Source organism: Lactuca sativa, chromosome 3 (assembly GCF_002870075.4).
Source record: "Lactuca sativa cultivar Salinas chromosome 3, Lsat_Salinas_v11, whole genome shotgun sequence".
Lineage (NCBI taxonomy): Eukaryota > Viridiplantae > Streptophyta > Magnoliopsida > Asterales > Asteraceae > Lactuca > Lactuca sativa.
The window spans coordinates 54,596,669-54,617,918 of record NC_056625.2 but is presented as its reverse complement, the minus strand read 5'-3'; positions in this window follow the sequence as shown (position 1 = coordinate 54,617,918).

The window sequence follows — 21,250 nt, the reverse complement described above, 5'->3', positions numbered from 1 at the left end:
GAAAAAATTTGAATTATTAAAATTACTAAGGCTTTAATATATTGAATACATTACATATATAAACCCTTTCTAATAAATACCTTACATCTATATTACCTTACATGTTAAATATGAAAATTTAATTTAATAAAATGAAAAATACAATAAAATGATAAGTGGAAAAAAGAAAATTTATAAATTTAGAAAATGTTAGGCGTCCAAATGAAAGAGAAAGAATAAGTGACAAAAAATTTTCACTTATTAAAGTAGATACAATTAGATTTGTAAATGTGGAAAAAAATCGTATGGCCAATAATACGGCATGTGTACATGGTAGCTGTGTTAGGTAGCTATAATTCCCCAACTCAGAATCAAAAAATAGATTACAAATGTTTTCATTAAATCCTAATAATCATAATCTTCTTTTATAAAAGAAAAACGCATCATTGTATTTTGCTTTCTTGATTTAGTAACAATAACACGTCATATTACTATATTCATATAAAAAGAGAAAAATTCAATACATTTCTTTATTTTATTTTTAGCCGTTAACGGTGTTCGATATTATATAGATTTGTAGATCTGTCGTTACGCAAAAGAGGAAAATTTAGTTCGCCTGTACCAGTGCTAAAGTGACACCTGGCATATTTCTCGCTTCCAAAAAAAATATATTCTAAATTATTAATTCATGTGGAAGAAAACAGGATGCATAAAGTGGAAACATGATATAATATATTATTATCAAATCCCAGTTGACTTATGTTGCTTGGCTTGAAACAAACCTTGTCACTTATGTAATTTTATTTAATTTTTCAAAAATTATTTCAATAATTGAGCGATATATATATATATATATATATATATATATATATATATATATATATATATATATATATATATATATATATATATAATGTTTGGCCACGTAAATCGACACCCATAAATAACTTTTTCTGGTGAATAGTTTTTTTTATGAGATAATAATTATTAGATTTTATTATTAATATTATATAATAAAAAATTAACACTTTAAATAAAATATTTATGTTTAAATCTTATGTTTATATTGTTTGTTTATACTATTAATTAATATTATGTTTAATTTAAGAAATATATATATATATATATATATATATATATATATATATATATATATATATATATATATATATCTTATCCTATATTATAAAAGATATCAGTGATATCCTGAATTTTAAGATATATAAGTTACAAAGCTTTTTGTACGTATCAATTACGCATAAATAATTTCTTAGTACTTGTCAAAAGTTTAAAACTCGAATTAAGGAATGTAATTAAGAAATTAAATTTGGAGCAAAATAAAAATTTTAAAATATTAAATTCTTATATATATATATATATATATATATATATATATATATATATATATATATATATATATATATATACTGTAAAAATCCCGACTAGGTCCCAATTAATCTCTGATTAATCCTTATGCGCAACTCGACCGCCTAGCGGACGCCTACGATTAATCACTACATACACAATGAGTGAAGCAGTAGAAAACGATGAAGCTTTAACATTTTAAAGAAAATTTTATCTTAATAAAAAAAATTGACGAATGATTAGTGTTGTATTAATCATATCAACCTATTTTGTTATGATATTAGAGGTATTATAAACTTTGTTATGATATTAGTCAAATTTAATTTAGGCGTGTTCGGCAAAACTAGCTGGTAGCGGGTAGCTTGTAGCTTGTAGCGTTTTGTTAAAAGCTACATGAAGTAGCTTTTGGATTTGAAGCGTTTTGTTTAAACTAAACGCTAGAAGTTTGTAATGTCAAACAAAACTTTCTGTTCAAAACGGAGCGTTTTGTCAAACGCTAAAAGCCAGAAGCTCTCAAAAGCTCCCAAACGCTCCGTGCCGAACATACCATTTTTAAAAATTCACCAAAATATTAATTAATGGTCCCCGAATAATCACCCGATTAATCTCCACCTAGCCGATTAAATCCTTAACACATGTCCACCGACTAGCTAACGTTGAACGTTTTTTACAACATTGATATATATATATATATATATATATATATATATATATATATATATATATATATATATATATATATATATAATACTTTCTTATCCGTTGTGTATTCAAATTTTGAATATAAATTACAAGTTTAATATATTCATTTTTATTAAATGATTCATATGAAATTTAATAAATATTTTCTTATCCTGTGTATATTCAATATGACATAAAAATATGAATACTTTCTTATTCTTTATATATTTGAATATTAAAAATAAATGTGAATAGTTAGTTTGTTTCCATCGTTATAAGGATATAATCGAAGTAGACAATTATATAGAACCAAATGAGGAAAAATTGAACATCCTTCTACATTTTTCTCCCATTATCTTTCTACTAAGACTAAACGGTGACAAGTAAATCAAAATATTACTAATTTCATTAAATGTGACAATGACAATATTTTATATGGTAGGAGGATAAGTATGAATAAATTGTAGGGTGATATTTAATTTCTTTTTCACACACACACACACACACACACACACACATATATATATATATATATATATATATATATATATATATATATATATATATATATATATATATATATATATATATATATAAAGGGCTAGTGCCTAGGTTAAAGTGTTTCTTATATTTATTGTGTGTTAGAATGTACTAATAAGAATTTAGTAAAATTATATTATTATTTAATTAAATAATGATAGATATTAAATGGTTTCCATAATTGTATGTATATTAAAAGATATCCATAATTATAATTTTCTCTTTATAGAAAGTAATTAAATTCGTCATTAATGTCAGCAATAACATTCTTTCAGAATGAATTTGTATGTAGGTTTTTATGTCAGCAATAACATTTTTTCAGAACTCACTCACTTAAAATTCAATAAAGTTGTATGGAATATGAAGAATGAGCTGTATTCTAATAGAATATACTGTGGTTCTGCTAGAATACACTCTTAGTATTCTATATATGAATTCATTCTGAATTAATATTATTATTGACATTAATAATGAATTTAATTAGTTCCCATAAAAACGAATTATAAGTATGGATATCATTTAATATACATTTAATGTTTACCCAGTTCTTATTGGTGCATTCTAGCACATAATAGATGTAAGAAACATTTGAATCTCTCTCTCTCTCTCTCTCTCTCTATATATATATATATATATATATATATATATATATATATATATATATATAAATAGAGAACCATAATTAACCAAGGACTCAATGAACCAATCTTTTTATCAACTTTAGAATTTATTTTTTATCAAAAAAACTAAAAATACAGAAATTCATAACTTTTTATCCTTTTTCCAATGATATCAAATTCGATTTTTTTACGTCAAATTCACAATGTGAATCTTTGAAAATTTACAACGTGAATCCAGATTCACACGGTGAATCCGAAAAATATTTTTCACATTCACAATGTTAATATATGAATTTAGATATTTTTAGATTTTTTTTTTCGATAAAGAATAAACTTTAGAAATTGAAAAAAAAAATTTGTTCCTTGAAGAACCAATAATTATGGTTCTCTATTGAAAATTTCCCTATATATATATATATATATATATATATATATATATATATATATATATATATATATATATATATATATATATATAGAGAGAGAGAGAGAGAGAGAGAGAGAGAGACAAAGAGAGAGAGAGACAATGAGAGAGAGAGAGAGCTAGGTTCAAGTATTTTACCTAATTATTTTACGGATATCATATGCTATAAGAATTACTAAAATAATAAGTTGTTTAGCAATGCGAAAATGTTCAACCTTACAAAAATATCGTCATTTTCATGCATTCTCACTGATTATTATTTATTTTTGTTCTCACACATCGGTTTTCACTCATTTTAATTCTGACAAAATACGACCAAATAAGCATTTTGACAAACATTATGATAGAAATGAGAATAATAATAATAAGTGTATAATAACCTTATAGACGATATAATTAGTGAGAATGTGTGTTAATGACGATAGTTATGTAAGATTGAACGTATTTATATTATAAAACAATATATTTTCTTTATTATTCTCATAGCATACGATATTCACATATTGATTAGTTAGAATAGAATAACCTAAGCCTATATATATATATATATATATATATATATATATATATATATAAAAGATCAAATAAAAACCACTAATAATTAAGAACACTACAACCCACTTATTTTTATATTTTCTAATATTTTGATATTTTAGTGTTTTTATAAATGGAAAATATAACATTAAGGGAATAATGGTAGTTTTAAGAACAAAAAGAATATGATACTTCTAGAAACTCTCAAAATCTCTCAACCTTTCTCACCAAGTTAAAACTTGAAGAACACACAACCATTTCCACCAGTTGCCACTAACCACTACCCCATACATCTGTCGCCTCCTACCGTCGGCTCCTCCTACCACCAACGATCGGCCACATCCGACCACCGTTGTTAACCAATCGCATGACCGCCTCTCCTCTCGTTGAATCTGGTTTAGATCTGTTCAGATCTGGTCCAGATCTAGTCCACCACCACCCTTAGGCTTATCAAATTTGTTACTGGACTGCCGACATTTGCTCCAACACCGTTTACAATTGCCAGCGATAGTTCCACCACCACATCGGATCTGCTCCACCACATCCTTTTCTTATCAGTGAGACCAGATCTACAATTTCTACCATATCTCTTCTCCTCCGACGACTTTTTCCGTCTTCATTTCCTTCGTCAGCTATTAGAAACCGAGATCCCTAAGAATTTATCCGTAATGTTTTAGTTTAAACTATCAATAATCACAACAGAGTGTACATCATATCTCAGTATGCGATGATTTGTCACATGTTACGACAGAGATGTGTTCCGATGAGTATTTCATGTTGTTTTCAAGTATTGTTGTTAAAAACAAAATGTGATATTTGCAAGAAGTGAGAAGTCGTAGTTATCGTTCTCTGGTCAGGTAATGGAGATGCTCGAACATGTGAAGGTATAGGTGTGTGCTATTGTGTTGTATGTGTGGTGGTTGGATGGAGAGGGTAAAAGTTTTCAATTCTCCACACTAATTACTGCCACAAAGCCGACAAAGAGAAGATAATAAAGGTATACTCTTTTTTATTGTTTACTTTTAAATAGTCTCACATATCTAAGTAAATAGGGATAGCTAATCCTTTAATCTAACGAAAAGTTTCACAAATATATGAATTGAATATGATAAATGTGTTGGGTTATGAGGATAACAACATTCCTATGATGTACATGCAACCCTAATTGCTTTGATCTAGGTTTTTCTAATTTGAACATACAACATTGAATACCAAAGCAATAAACCCTAATCTAGCATGCTTATTTCGAAATTGGCATAATAAACAAGTTAGAATGATTACCTCAACTTGTTATGTAGTAATAACAAGAACTCTTTGACCTTTGAAAGCTTAGTGCCTTAAGTGTTGCACCTCTAATGGAGTCACAAACACGCAATGCAACAAGATGACTTAGGAGAGGGGAAGAAATTGGCTATGGCTCACTTAAAAGACTTAGTGTCCAAAAATCCTTAGTAGAGGGTTCCTTATATAGTTGTAGCAGCTAGGGTTTTCAGGTGGAAACCCTAATACATGACTTAGGTAACAAGCAGCCCATGAACTCTTTTACTTAGAGCCCATGGATGAATTCTATAAGGCTTCCTTATAGAAATTCGTCCACTCCACTCTATCGAGTCCATCAACCCATTTATGAAACTATCAATGATTTGCATAACAGTCCCTCAATTATTTAATCAGTCTCTTTTGACCATTAAATTAATTCCAAATTAATTTCTGATCAATACTAATTAAATAATATGATTTCCTAATAATATATTAATCTTGTAATATATTAATAAAACCATTTTGAGTATGAATTTATTATTCATATAATAAATTCTACTCTCTCTCGTGTTGTCATCCTATCAAGTTGCATGAGAGAAGGCAACCCAAAAGGACCATGCTCATAATCAAATCAAGTACACACTAAAAATAGTTATGGGCTTAGACATCTAATCCAACAAAATGAATTAAATAATCTAGTCATTTAATCAAAGGAAAAGTCCCATAAATATATAAATATATGATAAAAGAATTTTTAATGTACGATTTATTATGTGGAATTCAAAGATAAACTATATAGTCTTAAAACTTGTTACTCAATATTCGAATAAATGTCTTTACAATTTTACAAGTTATTAAGCCCTATTAAACTGTGAATGATAGTCTTGAACTGGTATTGTGAACTATTTAAATGGGAGTCATAAACTACTTTATTAAACTATGAATTAAAGTCTTAAAATATAAGTTTTAAGTTGAGAATATGATTATGAATGCATGATTTATGTATATTAAACTATAAATTTATTGTATTAAGTTGTGAATTTTGTGTATTAAACTGTGAATTGAGTGTATTAAACTGTAAATTTACTATATTAAGTTGTGCATTTTTTTTTGAATTTTGTGTTTTCTTCTGAAATATGAGATGAAAGAAGCATTATGCACATATACGATTTTCTATAATTTTGAATAAAAAGTATATAAAGTTTAAGTTGTGAATTTTCTATTTAAATTATGAATTAACTATATTAAGTTGTGAGTTTGTGTATCAAATTGTGAATTTACTATACTAAGGTGTAAACTTTTAATTAATTGTATTAAACTATGAATTTTCTATTTAAACTTCAAATTGACTATATTAAATTGTGCATCTTGTGTATTAAATTGTGATTTTTGTGTTATAAACTATAAATTGACTGCATTAAGATATGAATTTTCTAGTTAAAATGTGAACTGACTATGTTAAGCTGTAGTTTTTAATGAATTTTGTGTTAAATTATGAATGATTTATATGTGAATGTTTGTATTAATTTCTTGTGAAAATGCTTATTTTTTGTTGAATAAATATGTAAAAATATATTAGTTTTTATAATTATTGTTCATTAAATAATAAATAAATGAATTAATTTGTTTATTAAATTATGAATATAATATTTAAGCTGTTAATCAATGATTTTATATACATATTTGATTTTGAAGGAATGATGAGTGTGATGGTAACACATGTGGTTGGTGGTGACGTGTGGTAGTTGTTCGTGGTGGTGGTTGGAGAGTTTGAGTTTAACTTCTTTAAATATGTTATTAATGTATAATAAATTGTATTATGTTATGTTATGAATTTTATGTATTAAACTAAAAATGGACTGTATTAAGTTGTATATTTTGTATAAATTTTGCGTTAAAATATGAATGATTGTATGAATGAAAATATTAATGTGTATTAATGAATTATTATGTTTATTAAACTGTGAATATTGTATTTGAAATGTGAATATTTATTATACACGATATCCTTTTTAAGAAATCTACAATTTAGAAAAAAGAAAATTGATTTTTTCTAGAGATAGTTCTATTTTTTTTATTAAAATTTTGTATATTTTGGCAGAAAAAGAAAAAAGTATTACCAAAGAAATTGGAGCTACAACGTTTGTTCTATTAAACTATGAATACGACCAAAAAAATTCCAACGAATTTAATATTAGTCCGACGACGGTCGGATGGTGGTCCGACGATCAGTGGCGAAGCCATTCACATGTAAGGTGGGTCAAATGACCCACCTAATTTTTCTAACTTATGTAAAATTTCTATTGAAATTTTTTTTGACCCACCTTAAGAAACATTTAGGACCTACCTTCTCAATAAAAACTTTGAATTTATGTAGAAAATTTACTATACAAAATTAGTGAACAATGTGGTTTTCTATTCTAGACTCGCCACTGCCGATGATAGGTGGCAAGAAGAATGTAAATTACGGAATGAAAATTTGGCTAAATACAATATAATTGTTGGATTTGTCCTAAATGTTCATAATGAAAACATTTAAAAAAATAGTTCTTAGGAGTTTAACTTTTTTGGCTTCTTAGAACATATATATATATATATATATATATATATATATATATATATATATATATATATATATATATATATATATATATATATATATATATATATATATATATATATTTTGTAGGTCTGGAAGACATCATATTCATATCCTTATTGATTTTATGATGGACCATCAATATATTGTTTAAATAGGTCACGAAGGATACACGCATGTATATGTTTGAGCATTTTTAGGTAATATATTAATTAATAATGTAACACCTGGTTCCTGGTATGTAAATCTTATTTGAGTATTTTCCATTTTTAGCCTTGGACTCGGCGAGTCATAGGTCCGACTCGCCGAGTAGAGACGGGACCCGGGACATGTTTAAGTTGGTGACTCGGCGATTCCATATTCCGGACTCGGCGAGTCACCGCTGTTGGATGAAACCCTAAGTTTCAGGGGTTTGCACCCTATTTAAGCCTCATGCCCGCCCCAAGCCAGCCCCCATTCACCCTCAGAGCTCCCAACCCTCGTTCAAAGCTTATTTCCTTGAGAGTTTGAAGCATTATTGTGTGTTCTTGAAGGTTTTGAGAAGGAAGTGGAGTAGATCAAGAGGAAGGGAAGGAAGCCAAGCATCTTAGTGTTCTGTCAGTGATTCCTTTGAGGTATAACCCGTTTTCCCTCTGTTTCTATGCTTATTACTCCATTAGGTCTTTCTTGAGCCCTTCCCCAAGCTTGTATGTGCAATATAATTCGTAATAAGTTGATTGGCCTTTAGATCTAGGCATGGTTGAGCTCCAGGAACTCAGATTTGTTGCCTTTATGGACCCACATTGCATGAAGACCCTAGATATACCCTTTTGGGTGCATTTTGAACCCTAAAACCCTTATTGGCGATTATCTACACGTAAAGTTGGAAACTTTACGTGTGATTCATGCTCTAGGAACCCAGATCTGTGAATGGCATGGACTGGAATCGAGCAAAACCGCATAGTTAGTGGTTGTATGGCAACGACTCGGCGAGTCGTTCATCTGACTCGGCGAGTCTGCTCGCGAGTCTCTGAGTTTGTCCCCTTTTCGTAGTGTCGAGTGTGAGCAGTGAGTCACGGGGTGTGACTCAGTGAGTTGGAAGCCAAACTCATCCATGAAGGAACTCGGCGAGTCAATGCCCTGACTCGGCGAGTTCAAGGCAATCTCCTTAGATCAAGAACAGACTCGGCGAGTTGTTCATACAACTCGGCGAGTCGCAGCATAAGTGTTCTTCAGATGAAGATGAACTCGGCGAGTTGTTCATACAACCCGGCGAGTAGGATGAAGGGCTTGAACCTCAGTTTAGAAGGAGAACTCGTCGAGTCAACGCCTAACTCGACGAGTAGGGACGGGATTCAGGACAACCGATTTGATAGGGACTCGGCGAGTTGGTGAGCCAACTCGACGAGTCGGGTCAACTGAAAGTTGACTCTGACTTTGAATTAGGGCATGATTAGGGGTAAAATGGTCATTTTACCCAAAGGGCAGTTAGCAGTGTTTGATTGAGGATGCTGTGGGAATTACATCCGGAGGATTTCCGGAGCAGCAGCAGCAGCAGTAGACAGTCAGTTCCTGATCAGATCAGCAGCTACTTCGAGGTGAGTTACCTTCCAGTACCGGTGGGTCTACGACTACAATGCCAGCCCACCAGTAGGAGTTGTATGTAGATGATTGTCTCTGTGATATTCATCTAGGGATTACTACTACCTGTGTTATGTTTATGTGCTAGTATGATATGATGCTATGTGCTAGTGACAGTAGGGGGAGATAGTCCCCGAGATATCCAGTCGGTAGGGCCGAAGGGGTAGTCATACCCAGCCATGATAGATAGATTCTGATATTGTGATACATGTTATGTGCTAGTAGTATTGGGGAGAAATAGTTCCCCAGTACCCGGTCGAGAGGACCGAAGGGGAGGCGACCACCCAGATATGTTAGGCAGTATCCGGTCGAGAGGATCGAAGGGGAGGCCAACACCCAGATATGCTAGGCAGTATCCGGTCGAGAGGACCGAAGGGGTAGGTCGGGCACCCAGATATGCCTGACAATATATGTATGTTATGAGATTATATGGTATGTGGTATAGTGGGGGAACTCACTAAGCTTCGTGCTTACGGTTTTCAGTTTTGGTTTTCAGGTACCTCTTCTTCGAAGGGGAAGGAGTCGGCGCGGTAGCGGCATATCACACACACTCTTGTTTCCGCAGTTATGAGTTTATTCTGGGATTGATACTCTGATATTTTGGTTGTTCAAATGTTGTGGATTTCAAATTTGGTTTTCGATGTGAAATGGTTTAATTAAACAATGTTTTACTTATTAATGTTTTCTAAGTAATGTTTTAAAAACGAAATTTTTGGACGTGAAAATTGAGTCGTTACAAGTTGGTATCAGAGCCCTGGTTTGAGGGTTTCGGACACACCTTCGGGGGTGTCTGAACTCAAATCGAGGGATTAAAAAAAATTTCCAAAAGAAAATGTTTTCTAAAAATTAAGAAAGGAATTTTGAGAAAGAACAAAGTGTGTGATGTGCGCGACCGGCCGAGCTCAAGTAAGTATTCCCCAAAGTACCCATACAAGTTTATGTTATGTTTATCAGCTTTTGTAGAACAGCATGCTAGAATAGGACTAAGGATCTAGGAGTGATGCCTTATGTGCCTGCTTTATGTGTTTCAGTTTTGTGAGAATTGCATGCTAGTATTAAGTAGACAGCAAGTAGGATAGCCTGATTAGGTTATGCATGATAGTATGAACTTAGCATTGTATGCTAGTACAAGTTCCTGTAAGCAGATAGAGTTGATTGAGATTGTTACCCTTGTCTGAATGCTGCTTGCTTCGTGCTTTGTGGGACTCTGAATAATGGGAGTTAGCCATTAGGTGAATACGTCACGTCACATGTGATCAGGGTCGAATAATCTTAGAGTGCCGGACTTGATCCTACTGCGCAGCTCTTGTTTGAGTCCAACTGTTGTAGGGATGGGTCGGGTACTCGAAGGATTATCTGAGCCTCGTCACATGTGATGGTATTCGGGTAATGGCTAATTGGCATTACAAGGAGGCCTGCAGTAGCTGAGGACTGGATAGAGTAGAATCAGAGATTTCCCTAGGGCAAGCCTAGGATGAGTATAGCAGTGATCAGCAATAGTGAAAGGGATCTGGTGGAGTCGAGGCATTCCTTGAAGAAGGTACGGATAGATGTGGAAGGTAGTATGGGCCCGTACTACTGAAAGCAGAGGATCCGTACCCGAACCAAGGAAGGCCAAGATAAGACCAGGGAACTTGTAAGTAGCAGTGATCCCTCAGGAAGTATCGGTATCACTAATGATTGTTATTATGTATTGCAGAATGGTGGTACTTCGATCGAGGCCGATAGATGGCGGTTCAGGAGAGGGGTCAGGTTCGGGATCAGGTTCCGAGCCAGTAGATGAGGGACTACGCGAGTTCATCGCGTCAAAGATCACCAGGGGAATCCTTGAGTCGACTCCCATTATCTTTGGGTCGATCAAGGAAGGGATCATCGAGTTGATGGAGGATCGCCTCAGGGCGTTCAAGAGTGACATGGAATTTGGCCAGTCGGGGTCTCGCACGCTGTCCTTTAAGGACTTCAGGGGCAGTGGTGCGCCGGATTTCCACGGGGTGAAAGACCCCATTGTTGCCAGGCGATGGATTGCGGACATCGAGTCTGCACAGTTGACTAGCTTCTGCTCCGAGGGGTCGAAGGTGAGGTATGTAGCAGGATGTTTACGAGACCGAGCTCGAGATTGGTGGGAGTCAGTGGGTGACTCGTTAGGAGCCTCAACTATCGAGGCTATGACCTGGTCGAACTTTGTGACCAGGTTCAGCGCAGAGTTTGCGCCGGCTGTCGAGCTTCAACAGCTGGCCAGGGAGTTTCTGGACATGAGACAGACGACGGAGACTGTGGCGGAGATCACCACCAAGTTCCGGGAGAAGGGCACTGTTGGTGCCCCAGTATGCAGGCGATGAGGACATGAGGAGGACCCGCTATCATGACATGCTCCAGGCTGATATCCGGGAGCACGTTAGTTTTTCAGCTTGCCCCACCTTGGACTCCATGATTTCCAGGGCGAGGGAGAGGGAGATAGATTTGGAGCACATCCGGAAACGGAAGGCAGAAGAGGGTCAGTCAGGAGGGGCTTCGGGGAAGAAGCCCAAGGGATCAGATGCGGGGCTGAAAGGCCAACAGGGACGGGGACGCTACAGGAAATGCGGCAAGACGCACGAGGGGGCGTGCAGGTTGGGATCATCAGGCTGCTACAAGTGCGGCAAGTCTGGGCACTATAGCAGGGATTGCACTGCTCCGGCAACAATTATTCAGACGTCTGAGTTGCTGTGTTTCCGCTGCAACCAGAGGGGCCACAAGAAGGCCAATTGCCCCCAGTTGACAGTTTCAGCGCCAATGAAGGCGCCAGCTCCAGCGACCCTGCGGATCACAGATGGCCGGCAGGGCAGGGAAGAGGCTCTAGTGGTGAGGAGCCGGCCATTTCAGCTGACCGCCGAGGAGGCACTCGCTGCACTCGATGTGGTGACGGGTATGATTCTTTCCTTCTATTTTGTTTTTATGATGATATGATATTGATATTTGCTCCGTATGTATATGTATGCATTAGGATCATTCCATGTGAACGGCATCCCAGTACAGGTGTTGTTCAACTCGGGTGCATCCCGATCATTTGTTTCCCTTGCGCTTAGCAAGAAGTTTCATGAGTCTTCGGGCGAGTTAGATTGCCCTTTAGAGGTAGAGATTGCTGATGATCGATCGGTGCGAGCATCGATGGTGTTTCGAGATTGCGTATTGTGTTTGTTTGAGGAGTGCTACTTGGTAGACTTGGTTCCCATTCTGTTGTGTGGGAACAAGGTGATTATAGGCATGGATTGGTTGAGCCCCAATGGGGCGGTGATAGATTGCGCACAACAACTAGTGTGAGTCAGGACCCCAGGTGGGGGAGAGTTAGTGATTCATGGCGAAAGGCCACAGTGTTGACCTACAGTCTGTTCGGCAGCGAGGGCTAGACGATACCTTCAGCAGGGATGCGCAGGATATGTCGCGTACGTGATGGATACCCGGGAGGCGGGTAAGGCGACGGTGAGCGAGGTTCCGGTGGTACGAGATTTTGCAGATGTTTTTCCAGAGGAGCTTCTTGGGATACCTCCGGAGCGACAGGTTGAGTTTAGGATTGACCTCGTTCCTGGTGCGGCTCCGATAGCCAAGGCACCGTATCGGTTGGCTCCTCCTGAGATGCAGGAGTTGTCTACACAGCTGCAGGAGTTGTTAGACAAGGGATTCATTTGACCAAGTAGTTCACCCTGGGGAGCCCCGATTTTGTTCGTGAAGAAGAAGGACGGGTCGCATCGGATGTGTATAGATTACCGGGAGCTGAACAAGGTAACGGTGAAGAACCGTTACCCACTCCCGAGGATTGATGACCTCTTTGACCAGCTACAGGGAGCATCTTGGTTCTCCAAGATTTATTTGCATTCGGGTTATCATCAGATGAGGGTCAAGGAGGAGGATACGCAGAAGACCGCGTTTCGGACGCGCTATGGCCATTATGAGTTCGTGGTGATGCCGTTTGGGCTCACCAATGCTCCTGCCGCGTTCATGGACCTCATGAACCGCGTATGTAGACCGATGATGGATCGGTCTGTGATAGTCTTTATCGATGACATCTTGGTTTATTCCAAGACATAGGAAGAGCATGAGGAGCATCTGAGAGAGGTATTGGAGACCCTGAGGAGGGAGAGCTTATATGCCAAGTTCTCCAAGTGTGAGTTTTGGTTGCGCGAGGTGTAATTTCTCGGACACCTTGTCAACTAGAACGAGATTCTGGTCGATCCGGCCAAGGTCGAGGCTGTGATGAGATGGGAGGTTCCGAAGTCTCCATCTGAGATTCGAAGTTTCCTAGGATTGGCAGGCTATTATCGGAGATTCATTCAGGACTTCTCCAAGATAGCCGTACTCCTGACGCGGCTGACGAAGAAAGACGTAGTCTTTTGGTGGGGATCCGAGCAGCAGGCGGCGTTTGAGACGCTGAGACGGAGATTGTGCGAGGCGCTAATCTTAGCCCTGCCAGAGGGCGTAGAGGATTTTGTGGTATACTGTGACCCGTCCATTTCAGGGCTAGGTGCGGTACTGATGCAGAGGGGGCATGTCATTGCTTACACTTCGAGGCAGCTCAAGCCTCACAAGGCGAACTACCCGACGCATGATTTGGAGTTGGGGGTAGTGGTTTTTGCCCTCAAGATTTGGCGGCATTACCTCTACGGGGTTCGATGTACCATCTACACGGACCACAAGAGTTTGAGGTACCTCATGGATCAGCCGAATCTGAACATGAGGCAGCGTCGGTGGTTGGACGTGGTGAAGGATTATGATTGTGAGATCCTTTACCGTCCGGGGAAGGCCAACGTGGTGGCCGATGCGCTTAGCCGCAAGACAGCGCCGATCAGGGATGTTTGCATGAAGATGACCATTGTGACTCCCCTGTTGGAGCAAATTCGGGAGGCTCAACAGGAGGCTATCAAGGAGGAACATCGGAAGAGCGAGCGTGTGGTGGGCCAGGTTTCCTCCTTCAATTATGATAGCCGAGGACTATTGACACTACACTGTAGGGTGTGGGTGCCGTATCACGGAGGTGTGCGCCAGATCTTGATAGAGGAGGCGCACAAGTCCCGATTCTCTATTCATCCCGGGGCGACGAAGATGTATAGGTATCTTCGTCCAGATTATTGGTGGCCCTGCATGAAGCGGGATGTGGCATGGTACGTCGAGCGGTGCTTGACCTGCAGGAAGGTCAAAGCCGAACATCAAAGACCACATGGCAAGATGCAGCCGTTGGATATTCCACTGTGGAAATGGGAAGATATCACGATGGATTTTATCACGAAGCTTCCCAGGACTGCGCGTGGAGTAGATTCGATTTGGGTCATCGTGGATCGATTGACCAAGAGTGCCCACTTTATCCCGATTCAGGAGAGCATATAGGCCGAGAAATTGGCCGACATCTATATCAGGGAGATCGTGGCGCGACACGGGGTGCCAGTATCGGTTATCTCGGACAGGGATGTGCGTTTTACTTCCAGGTTTTGGAAGAGATTTCATGACGAGTTGGGCACTCATTTACATTTTAGAACCGCCTTTCACCCGCAGACGGATGGTCAGAGCGAGCGGACCATTCAGACTTTGGAAGATATGTTGCGGGCATGCGTGTTGGATTTCGGTGGTAGCTGGGATACCTATCTTCCCTTGGCCGAGTTCTCTTACAACAACAGCTACCACGCTAGTATTGACCGTCCCCCATTTGAGATGTTGTATGGTCGGAGGTGCAGGACCCCGATATGCTGGGGTGAAGTTGGCCAGAGAGTCATGGGGAGCACCGAAGTGGTGCTCAAGACGACCGAGAGGATCCAACAGGTTCGGAGCAGGCTTCAGACTGCTCAGAGTCGGCAGAAAAGTTACGCCGACAAGCGTCGATCCAACTTGGAATTCCAAGTCGGGGATATGGGTCTCCTAAAGGTGTCGCCTTGGAAAGGCGTCATTCGATTCAGGAAGCGAGGCAAGTTGGGCCCGAGATTCATCGGACCATTCCGAGTTGTGGCCCGGGTGGGCAAGGTGGCGTATAGGCTGGATCTGCCAGTCGAGCTCAGCCAGATCCACAGCACTTTCCATGTTTCTCAGCTGTGGAAGTGCCTAGTGGACGATTCGGCAGTAGTGCCGTTAGAGGATATTCAGGTTGATGACAGCCTGAATTACATTGAGCGCCCAGTCGCAATCCTCGACAGGAAGTCGGAGGATTGGAGGAACAAGAGAGTGGAGCTCGTAAAGGTGCAATGGCAGCACCGCAAGGGTTCGGAATGGACTTGGGAGCCGGTGGACGAGATGATGGAGCATTATCCCGAGCTGTTTCAGGATCGAGCAGCAGACTTCGAGGACGAAGTCTAAAATAAGTGGGGGAGATTTGTAGCACCTGGTTCCTGGTACGTAAATCTTATTTGATTATTTTCCATTTTTAGCCTTGGACTCGGCGAGTCATAGGTCCGACTCACCGAGTAGAGATGGGACCCAGGACGTGTTTAAGTTGGTGACTCGGCGAGTCCATATTCCGGACTCGGCGAGTCACCGCTGTTGGATGAAACCCTATGTTTCAGGGGTTTGCACCCTATTTAAGCCTCATGTCTGCCCCAAGCCAGCCCCCATTCACCCTCAGAGCTCCCAACCCTCGTTCAAAGCTTATTTCCTTCAGAGTTTGAAGCATTATTGTGTGTTCTTGAAGGTTTTGAGAAGGAAGTGGAGTAGATCAAGAGGAAGGGAAGGAAGCCAAGCATCTTAGTGTTCTGTCAGTGATTCCTTTGAGGTATAACCCGTTTTCCCTCTGTTTCTATGCTTATTACTCCATTAGGTCTTTCTTGAGCCCTTCCCCAAGCTTGTATGTGCAATATAATTCGTAATAAGTTGATTGGCCTTTAGATCTAGGCATGGTTGAGCTCCAGGAACTCAGATTTGTTGCCTTTATGGACCCACATTGCATGAAGACCCTAGATCTACCCTTTTGGGTGCATTTTGAACCCTAAAACCCTTATTGGCGATTATCTACACGTAAAGTTGGAAACTTTACGTGTGATTCATGCTCTAGGAACCCAGATCTGTGAATGGCATGGACTGGAATCGAGCAAAACCGCATAGTTAGTGGTTGTATGGCAACGACTCGGCGAGTCGTTCATCTGACTCGGCGAGTCTGCTCGCGAGTCTCCGAGTTTGTCCCCTTTTTGTAGTGTCGAGTGTGAGCAGTGAGTCACGGGGTGTGACTCAGTGAGTTGGAAGCCAAACTCATCCATGAAGGAACTCGGCGAGTCAATGCCCTGACTCGGCGAGTTCAAGGCAATCTCCTTAGATCAAGAACAGACTCGGCGAGTTGTTCATACAACTCGGCGAGTCGCAGCATAAGTGTTCTTCAGATGAAGATGAACTCGGCGAGTTGTTCATACAACCCGGCGAGTAGGATGAAGGGCTTGAACCTCAGTTTAGAAGGAGAACTCGTCGAGTCAACGCCTAACTCGACGAGTAGGGACGGGATTCAGGACAACCGATTTGATAGGGACTCGGCGAGTTGGTGAGCCAACTCGACGAGTCGGGTCAACTGAAAGTTGACTCTGACTTTGAATTAGGGCATGGTTAGGGGTAAAATGGTCATTTTACCCAAAGGGCAGTTAGCAGTGTTTGATTGAGGATGCTGTGGGAATTACATCCGGAGGATTTCCGGAGCAGCAGCAGCAGCAGTAGACAGTCAGTTCCTGATCAGATCAGCAGCTACTTCGAGGTGAGTTACCTTCCAGTACCGGTGGGTCTACGACCACAATGCCAGCCCACCAGTAGGAGTTGTATGTAGATGATTGTCTCTGTGATATTCATCTAGGGATTACTACTACCTGTGTTATGTTTATGTGCTAGTATGATATGATGCTATGTGCTAGTGACAGTAGGGGGAGATAGTCCCCGAGATATCCAGTCGGTAGGGCCGAAGGGGTAGTCATACCCAGCCATGATAGATAGATTCTGATATTGTGATACATGTTATGTGCTAGTAGTAGAGGGGAGAAATAGTTCCCCAGTACCCGGTCGAGAGGACCGAAAGGGAGGCCACCACCCATATATGCTAGGCAGTATCCGGTCGAGAGGATCGAAGGGGAGGCCAGCACCCAGATATGCTAGGCAGTATCCGGTCGAGAGGACCGAAGGGGTAGGTCGGGCACCCAGATATGCCTGACAATATATGTATGTTATGAGATTATATGGTATGTGGTATAGTGGGGGAACTCACTAAGCTTCGTGCTTACGGTTTTCAGTTTTGGTTTTCAGGTACCTCTTCTTCGAAGGGGAAGGAGCCGGCGCGGTAGCGGCATATCACACACACTCTTGTTTCCGCAGTTATGAGTTTATTCTGGGATTGATACTCTGATATTTTGGTTGTTCAAATGTTGTGGATTTCAAATTTGGTTTTTGATGTGAAATGGTTTAATTAAACAATGTTTTACTTATTAATGTTTTCTAAGTAATGTTTTAAAAACGAAATTTTTGGACGTGAAAATTTGGTCGTTACAAATAATTTCTATGTCATATATTCTTTTTCGAAAGATTCTATATCATATATTGGTTTTTTTGAGGTTGCATTTTTAACTTTATAGTTTATTTTTTCATACCCTTTATCATTGACATGAGTTAGGATGAGGGCCTTATCTTCAATGGCTTTGATAACATTTTGAAAACTCAATTTAGATATTAGTGTGGGGATGTTAGAAATGCATCCATGAACTTGTAAAGAAAGGTGGGGAATTACATTATGAAAAAAGAACTAACTTCACAATCATGTGTGATTACTATCCGTATTCGATCTATAAAAACATGTGGCGAAATTATGTGATAATGTAAACAAGTTAATACAATATTAATTGTTTTGTTACATTTTATTTCAATCTATACATATTTTTTTCATTATAAATGAAAAGGACACAAATGCTAGGAGAAAGAGGCCCCAAAGTGGGAGGACCAACCACAACAACAATGATATATAGTTCTTGTTTCAATTCTAAAGATAACTGGATGATCTATTACCAATAAAGAGAATCTAATTATACTTGTAAGCTAATAATAATTATTGACATAAATTACATTAATTATAATGTGTGATTTTTTCATAAAAATATGTTAGGGTGTGACGTTACCTTTACAAAACTCTATATGTAAACACCTTAAAACCATTTTGAAGGAAATGTTTAGGCTGGAGATTTGGATTATGTGAGGGTTTGGAGTGGGTTACTCAGTTTTCTCATGTGAAATGTGAAATGTGAAATGTGTAAGTTATCTTTATCATTTAGATACTTGTTTTATGAATTTATTTGTTTTATTAGCTCTTAGTACGATAACATTTGTGTTGTGTTGGTAAATTATACGAAACATATGTGAATGTCATGAGTGAGAAGTATGGAGACGACAACACTCAACATCAAGGGAATGATCATGTTGAGTTGTGGATGCACGAATAATATGGTAGGAAAAAAGGTAAGGTCTTCGAGGATAAGATGCTCATATCTACAACTCGTGTATAGTTTCAGTGAGAATAAAATTTGAGTTCGGGTGTGGTCTGTCTCGTCATGATTATGCACAATCTCAACGACGTGTATAGTATGGATTGTGTTTTTATAAATAAAAATAAAGTATGGAACTATTACAAAAAATACTGAAGTACATTACATATATTAGTGAAAGAGTATAGTAGGTTGCTATATTGATAGAAAGTAAAACATGTTGCTAATATGTATAAAAACTGAAGCGTGTTGCTGTTTTGGATAAAGAAAGAAAAATATATTGTTATATGTTTAAAAATATAAAGAATGTTCCTATTATGGATACAAAGGCAAGTACATTGTCTATATCGGTAAAACCAAGTATAATACATTGCTATATGGATAAAAAGTGACGTATGTTGCTAATATGTATAAAAATAAAACGAAATGATAATATGAATAAAATGTGAAGTACATAAAAATTTGTAGAAAAAATAAATTATGTTGCTATTATGGATAAAAATATATAAACTTTGGGTATATTGAAAAAAAAAATATAGTACTTGCTATATGGAATAAAAAGTGAAGTACTTGCTATTATATATATAAAATATAGAATGTGTACTATTGTACACGAGAAAAGTAAATTACAATGCTAATAGTATGAAAAAACAAACTACTTTCTACTATGAATAAAAATATGAATAAAAATATAAGCACATTTCCTATATTGATAAAAAAGAGTATAATACGTTCTTATTATAGACAAAAATAAAATATTTTGATAGTTTAAAAAAATATAAAGATGTTATTATCGGTAAAAAAAATACAAGTACATTCCTTATATTTGTATATAAGTATAGTACTTTGCTATTATGGTTTAAAATAAGTATGTTACTATAATAGATAAAAAAAATCTTGCTATTTTGTTTACGAAGTGCAATGTTTTTATGTTGTTTGTTTTAATCTTTTTGTTGCATCACTACAAGAATAACCGGCAATAGCAGCGACGATGACTTTTAGCGGTGACAAAAAAACAAACGTGTCATTTCAATCTCATCCGTCGATTTAAGAGATGATCCTATGACTAGGATGACATAAGAAATCCCGCGTTGTTTTCCCTCCAGTGTGTCGCCGCTAAAGAGTGCGCGTCGCCGCTAAAGGCTTATCTTGGCGATCCGCGTCATTTTAATCTCATCCGTCGATTTAAGAGATGATCCAACGACGTAGAAAACCCCACGTTGTTTTCCCTCTCATGTGTCGCCGCTAAAGGCCGTCGACAATAAAACCCCCCTCTGCTCCATTTTTCTGTGTTCTTCCTTCTTTCTCACCATTATCGTCGACCTCATCGGAATTTGACAAAGAACTTCGCAATTTCACCCATCTTTGCTCCATTTTTCTCCTTTTCCTTTCCTTTTCACTTCTTCTTACTAAATTTCTAGCATTGATGTGTATTTATATGTTTATTTTATGTTTGTAAATACGGATGTGTATTTGTATGTATATGTGTATTTTGAATGTATTTTATGTATGTATATGTGCTTTTGTATGTACAATCCTATGTATATATGTATTTTTATGTATATGTATGTGTATGTATTTTCGTATGTATATGTGTATTATGTATGTGTATGTATTTTCGTATGTATATGTGAATTTTGTATGTGTATTATATATGTATATGTGTATTTGTATGAATAGAAATGCATATTAATAGCAGCGATGTCTTTAGTGGCGACGGAGAGCATTAGCGGCGACGTATGGAGCATCAGCGACGACCCTTTAACGGCGACATGTCGCCGCTAATACCTTTAGCGGCGACATGTTGGACCTTTAGCGGTGACGCCTATCGCCGGTAATACTCTTATTTCTTGTAGTGCATATATATATTATCGGTAAAAATGTAAGTATATTCTTTACTTCTGTATAAAAGTAAGTATAGTACTTTGCTATTATGGATTAAAATAAATATGTTACTATAATGGATACAAATAAAAATTTCTTGCTATTTTGTTTGTGAAGTACACTCATATATATATATATATATATATATATATATATATATATATATATATATATATATATATATATAATCAAGATCAAATAAGAAGGAAATTTTTGGTAGGAAGGTAAGAAGTTTTTTTTCTACATATTTTTTTCGTGAAAAAAAAAATGAATTATTAGATGATTCACA